This window comes from Manis javanica, chromosome 3 (genome assembly GCF_040802235.1).
Source record: "Manis javanica isolate MJ-LG chromosome 3, MJ_LKY, whole genome shotgun sequence".
In the NCBI taxonomy this organism is placed as follows: domain Eukaryota; kingdom Metazoa; phylum Chordata; class Mammalia; order Pholidota; family Manidae; genus Manis; species Manis javanica.
The window spans coordinates 3,606,311-3,618,985 of NC_133158.1; the positions used below are offsets into that span (position 1 = coordinate 3,606,311).

Consider the following 12,675-nt stretch of genomic DNA (forward strand, 5'->3'; position numbering starts at 1 on the left):
TGGCCATACATGATGGACACTAGTTCTTTTGTTTATTCACTTATTTAACTTCAAGGTTCTGTATTGTTCTACTATGGTGAGCAACCAGGCCTCTGGATGGTATCTAGATAGGCATCAACATTAGGAACTTCTGCTAGAATGTTACTCTGGTAGGTCCTTAAACTAGATTAAGACATAAACTAGATGGAAGAATAAAAGTGTAATTAAAACAAAAATTCAGAATTCCTGAATACTTATACAAAGAAATATAATATTCTTATTCTTTAAATGAAATGATCAAGCTAATCTCTAAGTGTTTCCAAGTAAGAGGATTTATGAGGCTTTTGTTTAGAGTATTAAGATTTAAGTTGGTTATTGGTTAAAATTCCCACTTCACTCTTTTACATACTTGGAAGTTAATTTCATCACAGCACTGCACAAAATCGAGCCCAGTCCAGACTCAAATCTCTCCACTTCTGTAGTAAGTTCTCCCTCTATCTCTTCCCCTTGCCACCAAATCCCACATTTGTTCTGGGTGGCAAAGTCCCCCATCCCCCATGAAGGATCCGCTCAACCCGTCAGTCTCATCCCTCCTCGTCAGCTATTTGTGTTCTGAGCATTCCCTGTGGCTGTGTGACCCAGTGCTGCCTGAAAGAGAAGTAACAGAAAGTGCTGGAATACTCTGGGATTATCTTCTCATTCTTAACAGGAGAAGCAAGGCAGTTTCAGAATATCTTGAGTCTTTTTAATGTCACCCAGTGTCACCCTGCAGTGATAGTTCCCACAGCTCGGGTCAACCAACACAGGGTATTACAACATGTACAGGTTGTGTATCTGCTTCTTTTAGGGCCTTGTGGAGCTAGACAGGCAGGCATTACATGAGAATGTGAGCCAGTAAGGACCGTGCATTGTGTTTCATTCAACATATCTACTGCATGCCAGGTCCGGGCTGGGCATCAGGTTAGAGCAACGAGCGAGTCAGTTTGAACTCCCTGCTCCTAAAACACAGATGGTAATCAATACCTGTTGGATTAATGAACTGCTAATTCAAATGATGAATTACTAAACTAAACTTAGGTAGAATAAACTATTTTTACATTGTAAAATAATAAATTGAACTGAAACTAATATTCAAATAATGTTATATATAATACCTCTAGATCAAGCAGTTTTTGCTACATAGCTAAAATATATAAATATAGTATTGCTACCAGAGAATAGATAATATAAAAAATATTGTCAGGCAATTACACATATTATAAGCAAACTGGAGAATTTCTAATTTCTCAACAAAAATATACAGGTATAAACTGAAGGAGAAAGTGCCCCTGCAGAACGAATTCTGCTGCACCTCTAAGGAATATAAGTTTAAAGAGAAGCAGACAGTGAAGATTTAAATCAAAATCAAAATCTGATTTCTGCCCACACTCCCCACCCCAAACCTAAAGTATTGTGAGAGGTACAAGGGAAAGCTGGAGCAGGAAACAAAATAATGAACATTTTTAATTACTTGTGGATTTTGATACCCTTATCCCCATCCTGCCTCCAAGCGCCATGATCAAGAAGAACAGGTCACGTGGCTTTCATCTGGACATCTGCTAGGGGTGCAGTAAAACTCCAGACCATGATCAAACGTACATCTTTAAGCAAAAAGGGAGTCTGGCAATAGGACAGACTGATACTCAAAAGGACACTGATACTCAATAGGACAGACTGATACACTGAGAGACCAGAGGCACTAATACAGCCCAACGGTAAGTGCTCAGCTACAGATGGGACAAACAGGCCTGACATAAGGCCTCCAAGCATTCCCGAGGGTCTCAGCTCAGGGCTAAGGAACTGACCACCAACCAAAAGACCCGGAAGTTCAAATCAGGCCAAGAAAGTTTCTCAATTGTCTTTACCTCCCAAATAGCAACCTATGTGCTCACCGCGTCACAGGCAGCCCCCCAGGAAAGAGCGAGCACTGGACAGGGATGTGGGGAGGCCTGAGAACCCCTTGGTAAGTACACCGGGAATCAGAAAGGCGGGTCGATCAAAGGAGACACGGAGCGCACATACACACGTCAGGAGATAAGATGGCATCAGACTGGACCAGAAAGCCTCCTGACATCTGTACTTTTTTCTCCCTCTAATTCCTAGTTGCCTTACATGTGATATTATATTAGCAAATTCTCTGGCACAAAAACTGTTGGAAGTAACACAAAGTAAATTACAGTTCATTAAAAGCAGACTATCCTCTTGAAGAGAATGAAGAACTAACTGAAGCTGGATAATGCGTGTAACTGCATCTGTTCCACCCAGAGGTCAGCTCAGTAAGCCTCCTGGAAAAGACCACTCAGCGAAACCAGCAGAGCACCCAGAAGGGCGAGCCTGGTGCTCCGTGGTCCACCGTGTCTCAGAAGAGTGAACAGCAAAGCTCACACCCTGGGGACCGCAGTGAGCTCAAGGACCGGACGACCCCAAAAATGAGAGCCACTAAATGCCCCGGGCCGCCACTTGCTAGCTCAGTTTTCTTACCTGTTAAAAAAGGAATACATACAGGCTCAAGAGCTGTTGTCAAGACTAAATGATAATTTACAAAAAAAGGAGCACCATACAGTGGGTACCTAATAAATCCTATTCATGACAAAATTAGAAATACGTATAATTTAAGCAAAGGCTACAAGGAGGAAGAAGTGAGCCCTCTTTCCCAGACCAATAGAACCTAGAATGAAGTCTATTTTGAAGTTTCCTGTTTGTATGTATTTCTGAGACTCTGGTATCCCACAGCTTATGCTCACAGGGTGTTGCATGTTCACTGCATATTTTCAGTGCCAAATATTTTGGCAAAATAAAGGGAAGAAATTGCCCCTCAAAAAAAAAAAGAAAGATGTCTAAACCCTCGTGTTCCCAGGTAACCATGTCTTCCCAGCTAAGAAAGTTCAGGGTCACAAATTTTAGAGGCTACTGAACCTACAATACAACCTTCAAAAGTACAGAAAGTGCAATAAAAAGTTTTAAGTGTTTAACATAGCCCTATAAAGGGGAGAAAAAAGGTGTATGTATGGTCCACACCCCATAGCAAAAGTAACTAGCCCGCCCTGGCAAGGAAGCACGGGGCCTCAGGAGCCACACTGTGGGCCTGAGTGCTCCGGGCTACATGGCCTTGGGCAAGTCACACACCAGCTTGTGCCTCAGTGTCCTCATCTGTAACATGGACATAAACAATACAATCTATCTCATAAAGTCACATGGATTATTCAAAGTATGTGAAACTTTACAGCACTGTAAGCCCTCAAGGAATATTAGCTACTACTGCTCTAAGGAGCTTCTGCTAGAATGACAATGCTTGTTTCAAGTGATTCGCAGCCTGAGTAGAAAATGCCATCTATTTTTCTTACAAATGTCCTTTTAACCTCTCCCAGAGAGGTTATACAGTACACATCCTTTAAATTAAAATACATGTCTTTATTAACTCTCCGGTGGAATAGAATGACACTGAGTTGAGAGAACAGCAGAAACCTTAAAAAAGAATCAGTGTGATCAACAGCCACCACAACCACCTTGGAATCAGCAGAAAAGCAGGTGAACAAAGCCTTTGCCTCAGGGAAGCAGGAGGCTTCCCCCCACCCTCCCCAGGCTGCACTGGCTGATGTCTGCAGACCCCGGCATCACTGCCTTCCGATCATTCATTTGCCAAACTTGCACTGACTCTTTCTCCTCAAAGCCTTCAAAGGAGGACATGATGATAAGGCAGGAGGCTTTGGGTGTCGTGCTGCTTTGTTAACATTAAGTGCACAGGTAATTTAAAAAGCTTTATGTGAGACTTCAAAGACTCTCCTGGACTATAATCACAAGCGCTGTACAATTCATGCACTGAAATTTTTTAAGAATTTAAGGTCCTAACAGAAGCAGATTCACAGTTGTAAATGCTAAGGACCTTAGGACAGGCCACTACCCCTCAGAATCACTACCTGCACCTATGCAGCCTGATCAGATACAGGCCATCCCCCCGGGCTCCCTCCCAACTCCAGGGCACCCTGGGGAGCAGGAAGAGCTTCACCTTGCGGCAAAACACTGGGCTGGGAACAGGTAGATTTACTTAGAAAAAGCATAAATTATTTGGCAAACAAAACTCCTCAACTGGTTTCAAAATAAATGCTTCCAGAAAAGGAAAAAAATCAAATCTCTGGTTACTACTAGAGATATGCTGCAACACATGTTAAATCTGTAAAATAACTCAGTGCAGAGCTAAACAGGCAAAAGAAAAAAATGGCCTAACTTATGCTAATTAGAAATCCAATTAAACTCCTATGCAAGATGTAAAACTAAAACCCTAACTGACAAAACAGGTTTCTTTACCTGTTATCCTAGAGTTCAGCGGGATGCATGGCAGCCTCCGTTCCAGTATGAGAATTCAGCCATAGCCTATTTGCTTTCCTAGATTTCAACACCCACATATGCTAATTTATACAGTAAACATCCTTGGAAACTACTTCCAATAGAAAGAAATTTTTGCTTAAATCTCTATACCTCTCAAACAAAAAACAATGCCTCTTCTTCTACTTTTTCTATTCTGACCCTGAAAATAATGGTTTTCTTCCTACCATTAAATAATTATTTAAGTAAACTTAAATACAATACTACAAAGGTTGCCAATTTTCTAAGATTAGCACTTACCAATTTCCCTTTCTAGCATGTAATACAAAATTATCTACATAATTTTCAATCCTTAATAGTACTAACTATGCTACATTTTCATGTTTCATAAGAAAAATATTTACAAAATAGAAAACTTCTTTCAATCTTAGACAAAACTATAACTGAAAGAGAAGTGCCTATAGCCATTAAAACAAGCTGACAGCAACTTAAAACTTTGTTATTTGAAAATTAGTAAAAGACAGACATAAGAGGGGATTGTGGAGTATCATGATTGGTGTACATGGTGTGTGTGGGGTCACAGGGAAGACAGTGTAGTTCAGAGAAGACAAATAAGGACTCTGTGGCATCTTACTACACTGAGGGACAGTGACTGCAATGGGGTATTGGGAGGGACTCTATAATAAGGGTGAATGTAATAACCACATTGTTTTTCTTGTGAAACCTTCATAAGAGTATATATCAATGATACCTTAATAAAAAAAAAAGATAGACATAGGGCAAGCAACTGCTTATTAATGTCTTTTTTGTAGGGAAAATTTCCAACACCATCTATGAAAACAGTTCTGACTTAACAGTCCAAAGCTTAACTGTTTTTTAGGATGGGGAGAGGAGGAATGAGGCTATAATAAATGCTTCCAGATTAATTTAATTGTTCGGAAAATAAATGAGTTAGTAGGTCAAAATATAATCACTCACACAGGGAAACACTACTATAAATAGAACTCAAGCACACACTCTAAATCATTAACACGTTTTTGTTCAGTTTTTTCTTACAGGATGTGAGATTATAAATGCAGTATCTTCTCTATTAAAGAATGAAAGAGAACTCAATTCAGTTGTTTCAACTCACATTAAATGCCTCCAACATGGTAATTTGAAGATTACCATAAGCACAGCCACCTCAAGACTGGGATTTCATGACCTACAGTCAGAAGAGAGAGACAGACAGGGCACTAAGTCAGTCCTTGTTGACTTGGACACCAAAACCTAGTGCTGGAGGAGGCTTTTACTCTCTAAGCTCATTATTAAAACATTACTAGCTCACTTCAAATGCCTCTCAAAACAACCTTTGAAGAAAGAAAAACCCGATATGCCATTCAAACACCAACGTATACTCTTGCCTGAATCTTTAACAAAATGTCAAATACAGTCAGACTGCCAGTTGGTTAGACTTCCAAGAGTCATCTTAATGAAAAGTCTTGCCAAGAAAGGCAGGGAAGGGAAGTTTTGCTGACTTTAACAAATACTATGATGAGAACTTAAACATCATGGAATTTTGGCCTTGGGAACTTAGACATTAGCACACGTTGTAAAACAAGTGAATAAACTCAATCCAGGCACACCTGGCAGATAACTGAAGATTCAGTTCCAAACCACCGCAATAAAATGAGTATCATAGTAAAGCAGCAAAATGAATTTTTTGATTTTCCAGTGCATATTATGTTTACATTATACTGAAGCCTATTAAGCGTGCAATAGCATTATCTTTAAAACAATACTTTAATTAAAATATTTTATTGCTAAAAAATGCTAACCATCAACTGAACTTTCAGTGAGTTGTAATCTTTTGGCCTTTGGAGGGTCTTGCCTCCATGCTGATGGTTGCCGACTGCTCAGGGTGGCGGTTGCTGGTGGCCAGGTGGCTGGAGCAGTTTCTTAAACTACGACAACAAAGAAGTCTGCCACATGGATGGGCTCTTCCTTTGGTGAGTGATTTCTCTGGAGCATTGGATGGTGTTTGATAGCATTTTACCCACAGCAGAACTTCCAAATTTAGATTCCATCCTCTCAAACCCTGTTGCTGCTTTATCAGCTAAGTTTATGGAATATTCTAAATCCTTTGTTGTCATTTCATCAATCTTCACAACATCTTGAGTAGGTTCCATCTCAAGAAACCACTGTCTTTGCTTATATATAAGCAGTAGCTCCTCACCCATTAAACTTTTACCATGAGATCGCAGCAATTCAAATACAATAATGAAAATGTCTGAGACTGGAAAAGGATGGTGGAGTAGGAAGGCAAGGCAGAAACCTCCTCCCAAACACACGTAAAAGAAGAAAACACAGCAAATACAACTAACCCTGCAGACTGCAGAACGGACCACCTGCACCTGGGGAAGAAGAGCGGCCCACCCAGGGAAGGGTAAAGTGGCGGAGCTGCAATTGAGCAGGAGCCCAGGCCTCCTCGGGCCCCAGCCTACAAGCAGGAGGAAGAGGAATGGAGCATGGAGGGAGCAGGAGCCCAGGAGCGCTGAACCCCTGGCCCTGGAGATCTGCCCCAGGCCCACAGGCCCACATCACATGGTGTTCTGGTGACTGGTGAGGCTGGACACCGGAGAGAGGTGGAACACTCTGGAAGGCTGGGCCTCCGACCATTGTGGACAGGTGTGCTCGAGACCCAGAGCAGAGAGGGTGGTTTGGGGGACTTGCCAGCAGTGCGAGGGGGGCCAGAGGGGTGAGGGTTGGACAGAACTCTCCCCCAGAAGGAAGGGCAGGTGGTGGATGCCTCCCCAGCCCTCCCTCAGCCAACAGACTGGGAACTCTCCGGGGCCCCAAGCACTCCATTGCTCTTGCTGGGGCTCAGCCCCGAGGCTCCTCTCTGCGCACGTGGCAGGGCCCACAGCAGCCTCAGACTTTGGCCCCTGGCAGGCAGCAGGGGACTCTCCCACCTTCCCTGGCTGTCCAATACAAAGGAAGAAACACAGAAACCCTGATAAAGTGAGTAGGCAGAGGAAAATGATCCAAACAAAACGATAGGATAGACCCCAGAAAGAGAGCTAAATGAAATGGAGACCACCAATCTTCCTGATAAAGATTTCAAAAGTCACAAACATGCTCATGGATTTACAGCAAAGCAAGTAGTCGAGATCTCAGGGAGGACTTCAACAAAGAGAGAGAAAACCTGAAAAAGAGAGCTACTCAGAGCTGAAGAATACAGCATCTAAAATGAAACAACAGAGGGTTTAAGAGCAGATTGGAACAGGTAGAGGAGGTGGTAAATGAAATGGAAATCAGACAACAGGAAAACAAAGGTGAGGAACAGAGAGAAAAGAGGATCTCTACGAATGAAAGAATGGTAAGAGAGCTACGCGACCAACCCAGATGAAGCAATATCTGCATAACAGGGGCACCAGAAGGAGAAGGGAAGGACCAAGTGACAGAAAGTCTCTTTAAGGGAATTATTGTTGAAAACTTCCCCAATCTAGGGAAGGAAATAGACTCTCAGGTCATGGAAGTACAGAGATCGCCTAACAAAAGGAACCCAGCAAGACAACACCAAGACATAAAATAATTAAAATGGCGAAGATCAAGGATAAGAAGAGAGTGTTGAAAGCAGCCAGAGAAAGAAAAAAGGTCACTTATAAAGGAAATCCCATCAGGCTATCAGCAGACTTCTCAGCAGAAACTCTACAGACCAGAAGGGAGCGGCATGAAATACTCCATGTATTGAAACAAAAGGGCCTCCAACCAAGAATCCTCTACCTGGCAAGATAATCATTTAAATTTGAAGCAGGGATTAAACAATTTCCAGACAAACAAAAGTTGAAGGAACTCACCACCACTAAGCCAGCCTTACAGGGTATGCTGAAGGGGCTGCTGCAGATGGAAATGACCCTAAGGCTAAATAGCTTCCACAGGAAAATAAACCCACAGTGAAGGTAGTAGACCAACTAATGCCCAAGCAAGGATGAAATTAAAGCAAAAAAGAAACAAAACCAACCATACACAAAATCAGTCAAGGGATACACAAAAAGTGCAGATATGATATCTAATACAAAAAAAGTGGAGGAGGAAGAGGAAGAGGGAAAAATAATGAGAAAGTCTAAAATACTGCTTGGATTACCAAACGGGGCACCGAGACAGGAAGTGAGAAGCGCGGCTGGAAAGCGGTTCCGACAGACCTGCTGGACACTGCGCGGCCAACCTCCCTGTGTGGGGGACACGGTATCTGCAGGGCGTAACGAGATGAGATGCGCCCGCAAGGAAGCGTTCCTACCGCCAACACTGATTCTGGAGGGATATGGGGGGTGGGGGAGAGTATGAAGAGAACAAAATAACTGTCCACTTACTCAAATAATGTGATGAAGTTTGACACAGAAACATCTTTCCTGTTGCTCACTTCCCCCCAAATAATAAAATACTTTATACTCACATCACTGTCTCTCACCTCTAAACATTTGCTTACTGCCTCGAGGACCCACACCCAGTGCTGCCCTTTTACAAACACTAAGTCAACTGTCTGGAGGATTTTTTAAAAATCTTTGTTTCACTAAATAATTGAGACTGGTAAATCTAAAGTGGGCAGGAACTTGAACAGGTCCCCGTAGTCCAATGTCCTCACAATTTTGCAGTCTCATACCATTCTCATGCCCCTACATTTCCACTAGTAATGTCCCTTCATTATGGTGCTTCTCCAGCAAGCCCTTCCCCACACATGCCCAAGGAGGAAGGCATCCATTCTACGTGCAGATGCCATCAGTGACACGGTGACAGAAAACGGCCAAGGGCACCTTCCGGGACAACCTCCCACCGCACAAAGCCTGTCCTCGCGCTGCCCACGGCCTGGTGTGCCTGTGCTCACACAGGAGCCCTCTACACCCTGAGCACTAAGTCCTTCCCAAGACAGATCCCTCACACCCTAATCTTCCTCTGAACAAATTTCAGTTTATCTATATTCCAATGGAATACAAAAGAATAAATTAAAATCTCGAAGTGATTTTGATTTCACGTTACCACGAAGTGAATTTGATTTCACGTTACCGTCTACTACTTATGTGACCAGGCAAAATATTACAAAGCTAAGTTTGCTCAGTTAATTAGACTTTGATACTAAGACTTTGGTAATCAGGTTTGATAGAACAAAGTATTGTTTCTTTCTCAAATGTTTCTTTAAATTTAACCAGTCATACAACTAGAGACTCTATAGCATCTTACTATGCTGATGGACAGTGACTGCAGTGGGGTATGCAGTGGGGACTTGATAATGGGGGGAATCTAGTAACCACCATGTTGCTCATGTGACTGCATATCAATGATACCTTAATAAAAAAATAAATTAAATTAAATAAAAAATAAAATAAAATAAATTTAACCAGTAATAAAACTAAAAATGATGATGAGGGGAGTCTAGTAAACATAATGTTGCTCATGTAATTATAGATTAATGATACCAAAATAAATTAATTAATTAACTAAATTAAAAATTAAAAAAAAAAACTAAACAAGTATTTTTCCAAGGATGACATACAGATGGCAAAAAGGCACATGAAAAGATGCTCCATGTCACTAATCCTCAGGGAAATGCAAATCAAAGCCACAGTGAGTGGGCACTATCCAAAAGATAAGAGATAACAAGTGTTGGTGAGGACGTGGAGGAATGGGAACCACTGGTGGGAACATAAATTGGTGCAGCCAATGTGGAAAGCAGTATGGTGGTTCCTCAAAAAATTAAAAATAGAAGTACCATACAACCCAGTATTTATCCAAAGGAAACAAAATCACTCTCCACAAAAGCTATCTGCACCCCCATGTGCACTGCATCATTTACAACAGCCAAGACGCAGAAACGATGTGAATGCCCATCCAAGGATGAATGGGTTAAGAAAATGTGGAATGTACACACAATGGAATAATGTTCAGACATAAAAAAGATGAAAATCTTGCCATTTGTGGCAGCATCGATGGACCTTGAGGGCATTATGCTGAGTGGAGAAAGACAAACACTGTGTGATGCCACCTATACGTTGAATTTTAAAAAAACAAACTCACAGATCCTGAGAACAGATAGGTGGTTGCCAGAAGTTGGGGGAGTGGTAAGAGTGGATGAAGGGAGCCGAAAGGAACTTCCAGGTATGAGAAAAGTCAGTCCTGGGGATGTAATGTACAATGTGGTGACTACAGTTGATAATACTGTGTTGTATATTTGAAAGCTGCTAAGAGAGTCTTTAAAGTTCTCACCATAGGAAATAAAAATGTGTCAAGTGTGAGGTGACAGATGCTGACTAAGCCCACTATGGTCACCACTTCGCACTATACATGTAGATCAAATTGTTAGGCTGTATACTTTGGCCTCGCACAGTGTTAGATGTCGACCATATCTCAATAGAAGTTGGGGGGGGGTAGAATTTCGGTGTTGAGACCTACAGTTACTCCTAAAGTCAGGGACTTGATCATTTCCCCTCTCTAGCCCCGGTTCTAGACAGACGATGAACGCTTGGAAGGAAGGAAGAGGGGGAATAGGAATGCGACCTGAACGCCGAAGACCTGAGAGAGGAAGGGCGGTCCAAGCCGCGCAAGAGCGACAGCGATAGACGCGTACAAGCAAACGGGCTTGGTAGCGTGTGCAGACTTAGAACGAATCTGGAGAAATGAATTTTAAGGGCAAAATCCAGCCACCGATATTCAGGAGTTTAGAGCACCAACCTCGCCATTTTAAGTGGGGAAAATGTCAAGGACCCAGTTATGAGGAACCTTATCACCAAGGTCAAAAAGACTGACTAGGCACTGACCTGGAGGCTGCACTAGGGCCTCACTGCCACGCGTAGGCCATTCACGTACGATCTCATTGGGGGTGAAGATGCGCCCTGGAGTCTGGGTGGAAGCAGGCCTCCTGGCAGGGTCCCAGTCAGCACAGTGAAGTCCTGATTGTGGAAGTGCAGCACTACATGGAAAGGACAAGGGCCAGAGAAGGAAAAGGAGCCTTTCTCAGGTAAACTAAGTTATTTGCAGTTTGGTTTACAATTTTTAAATTTCCAGATTTTCAAGTGTGAACTCTGGCTTTCCAGGAAAAAAAAAATTACCAATCTTTCATAAAAGGGGAGCACATTTCAGAAAGAGAAACTAAGGGAAACCACACGTCAACCAGCAGACTCTGCAACATTAAGGGAAAAACAACTCAACGTCCATTCCGTGGCAGAATTCAGGTCTCCCTCTGCAGAGCTTCTGCAGCACATGTGGGGCCCTCCAGAAGTGCACTTTGGCCCACCTGTGTCTCAGGGGCGGGCCCCACCTTAGTCCGGCCCGAAGGTTTGGCACAGTGCCTGCAATTTGTGTCTGCTGAATGAAATTAACTAGGGGTAGTTGTGTCAGCTATTTGGATAGGATTTGAGTCTCAACTCTCAATACTTTTCATAATCATCTCTTTATCTGAAAGTGCTAGAACACTAAAATAATTACTGAAAAGTATCCCAACTCTAAAACTCGGATGCCTTCTCAGTTTAAAAAAAAACAGAATTTACAAAACACCACATAATTAAGGAGAATAAGAGACCAAAATTTTCTTTTCTACACAAAAGCCTTAACATTTATAATCGCCAACTAAAAAAACTTGTAGTTTTTGCAGTTCAATCCATATGCTAAATAGACATGTTTAATTTTAGGTTTCTTGGACAGTATTTTTTATCTGTAGCACAGCTACGACATCTGATACATTATATTACACATAAAAGTCCATTTTAAAACAAACTACAATCTAACCTATTACACATCTGGCACAGACTAGCTGTTCTGTACACTGTTTAAACGCCTGCTACTTTTCCAGCATTTACTCACAAAACACATGTTCTTTGCCTGTTGGCACTAAATTTCTCTACCTTCACGGGCTAATTCTAGGTTGATCAGTCAGTACACAAACCTTCTCCACCACCAGCCCCATCCATCCATCCATTCACTTAGCTCTGCCCATTCTAACCACCTGCTACATATACTGCTATTACAGTAGGCGCATATACTTAGAAAACACTAAATTATTGTAACATTGGATCTGTATTTAAAACAGATACTTGCCCACCCCCATCCCCTCCCCTAAAAAAATCATCCCATTTGGAAATTCTGAAAACAGAGTTAACAACTAAGATACAAAAAATGAAAAAAATTAGTAATAGTGAAAGCTCAACAGAATTTATGTCAGCTTTATAACTTTCTTATTTCAAGAAAAGAACAGAATACTTTCATAACAATAGAGCAGCATTACCATAAATCAAATCTGTAAAAAAAACAGAAGCAAGCAATTACTATATACTCATTACCAAATACCATGCTGGGGAAAGGTAA

General features: G+C 41.9%; 1 protein-coding gene across 6 annotated transcripts in view; it reads right to left on the reverse strand.

The window, feature by feature from the left end:
- Nucleotides 1-12,675, reverse strand: part of SFMBT1 (Scm like with four mbt domains 1) — a 108,093-nt gene that overhangs the window by 62,008 nt on the left and 33,410 nt on the right. Inside the window, exon 1 of one of the 6 annotated variants that reach the window (XM_017678311.3) lies at nt 5,474-5,543. The exons of the other annotated variants lie outside the window; for them this stretch is intronic. The gene's annotated coding sequence lies outside the window, so the exon portion shown is untranslated. Of the gene's footprint in view, nt 1-5,473; nt 5,544-12,675 lie in introns of those variants that run through there. 6 annotated transcript variants of the gene reach the window in all.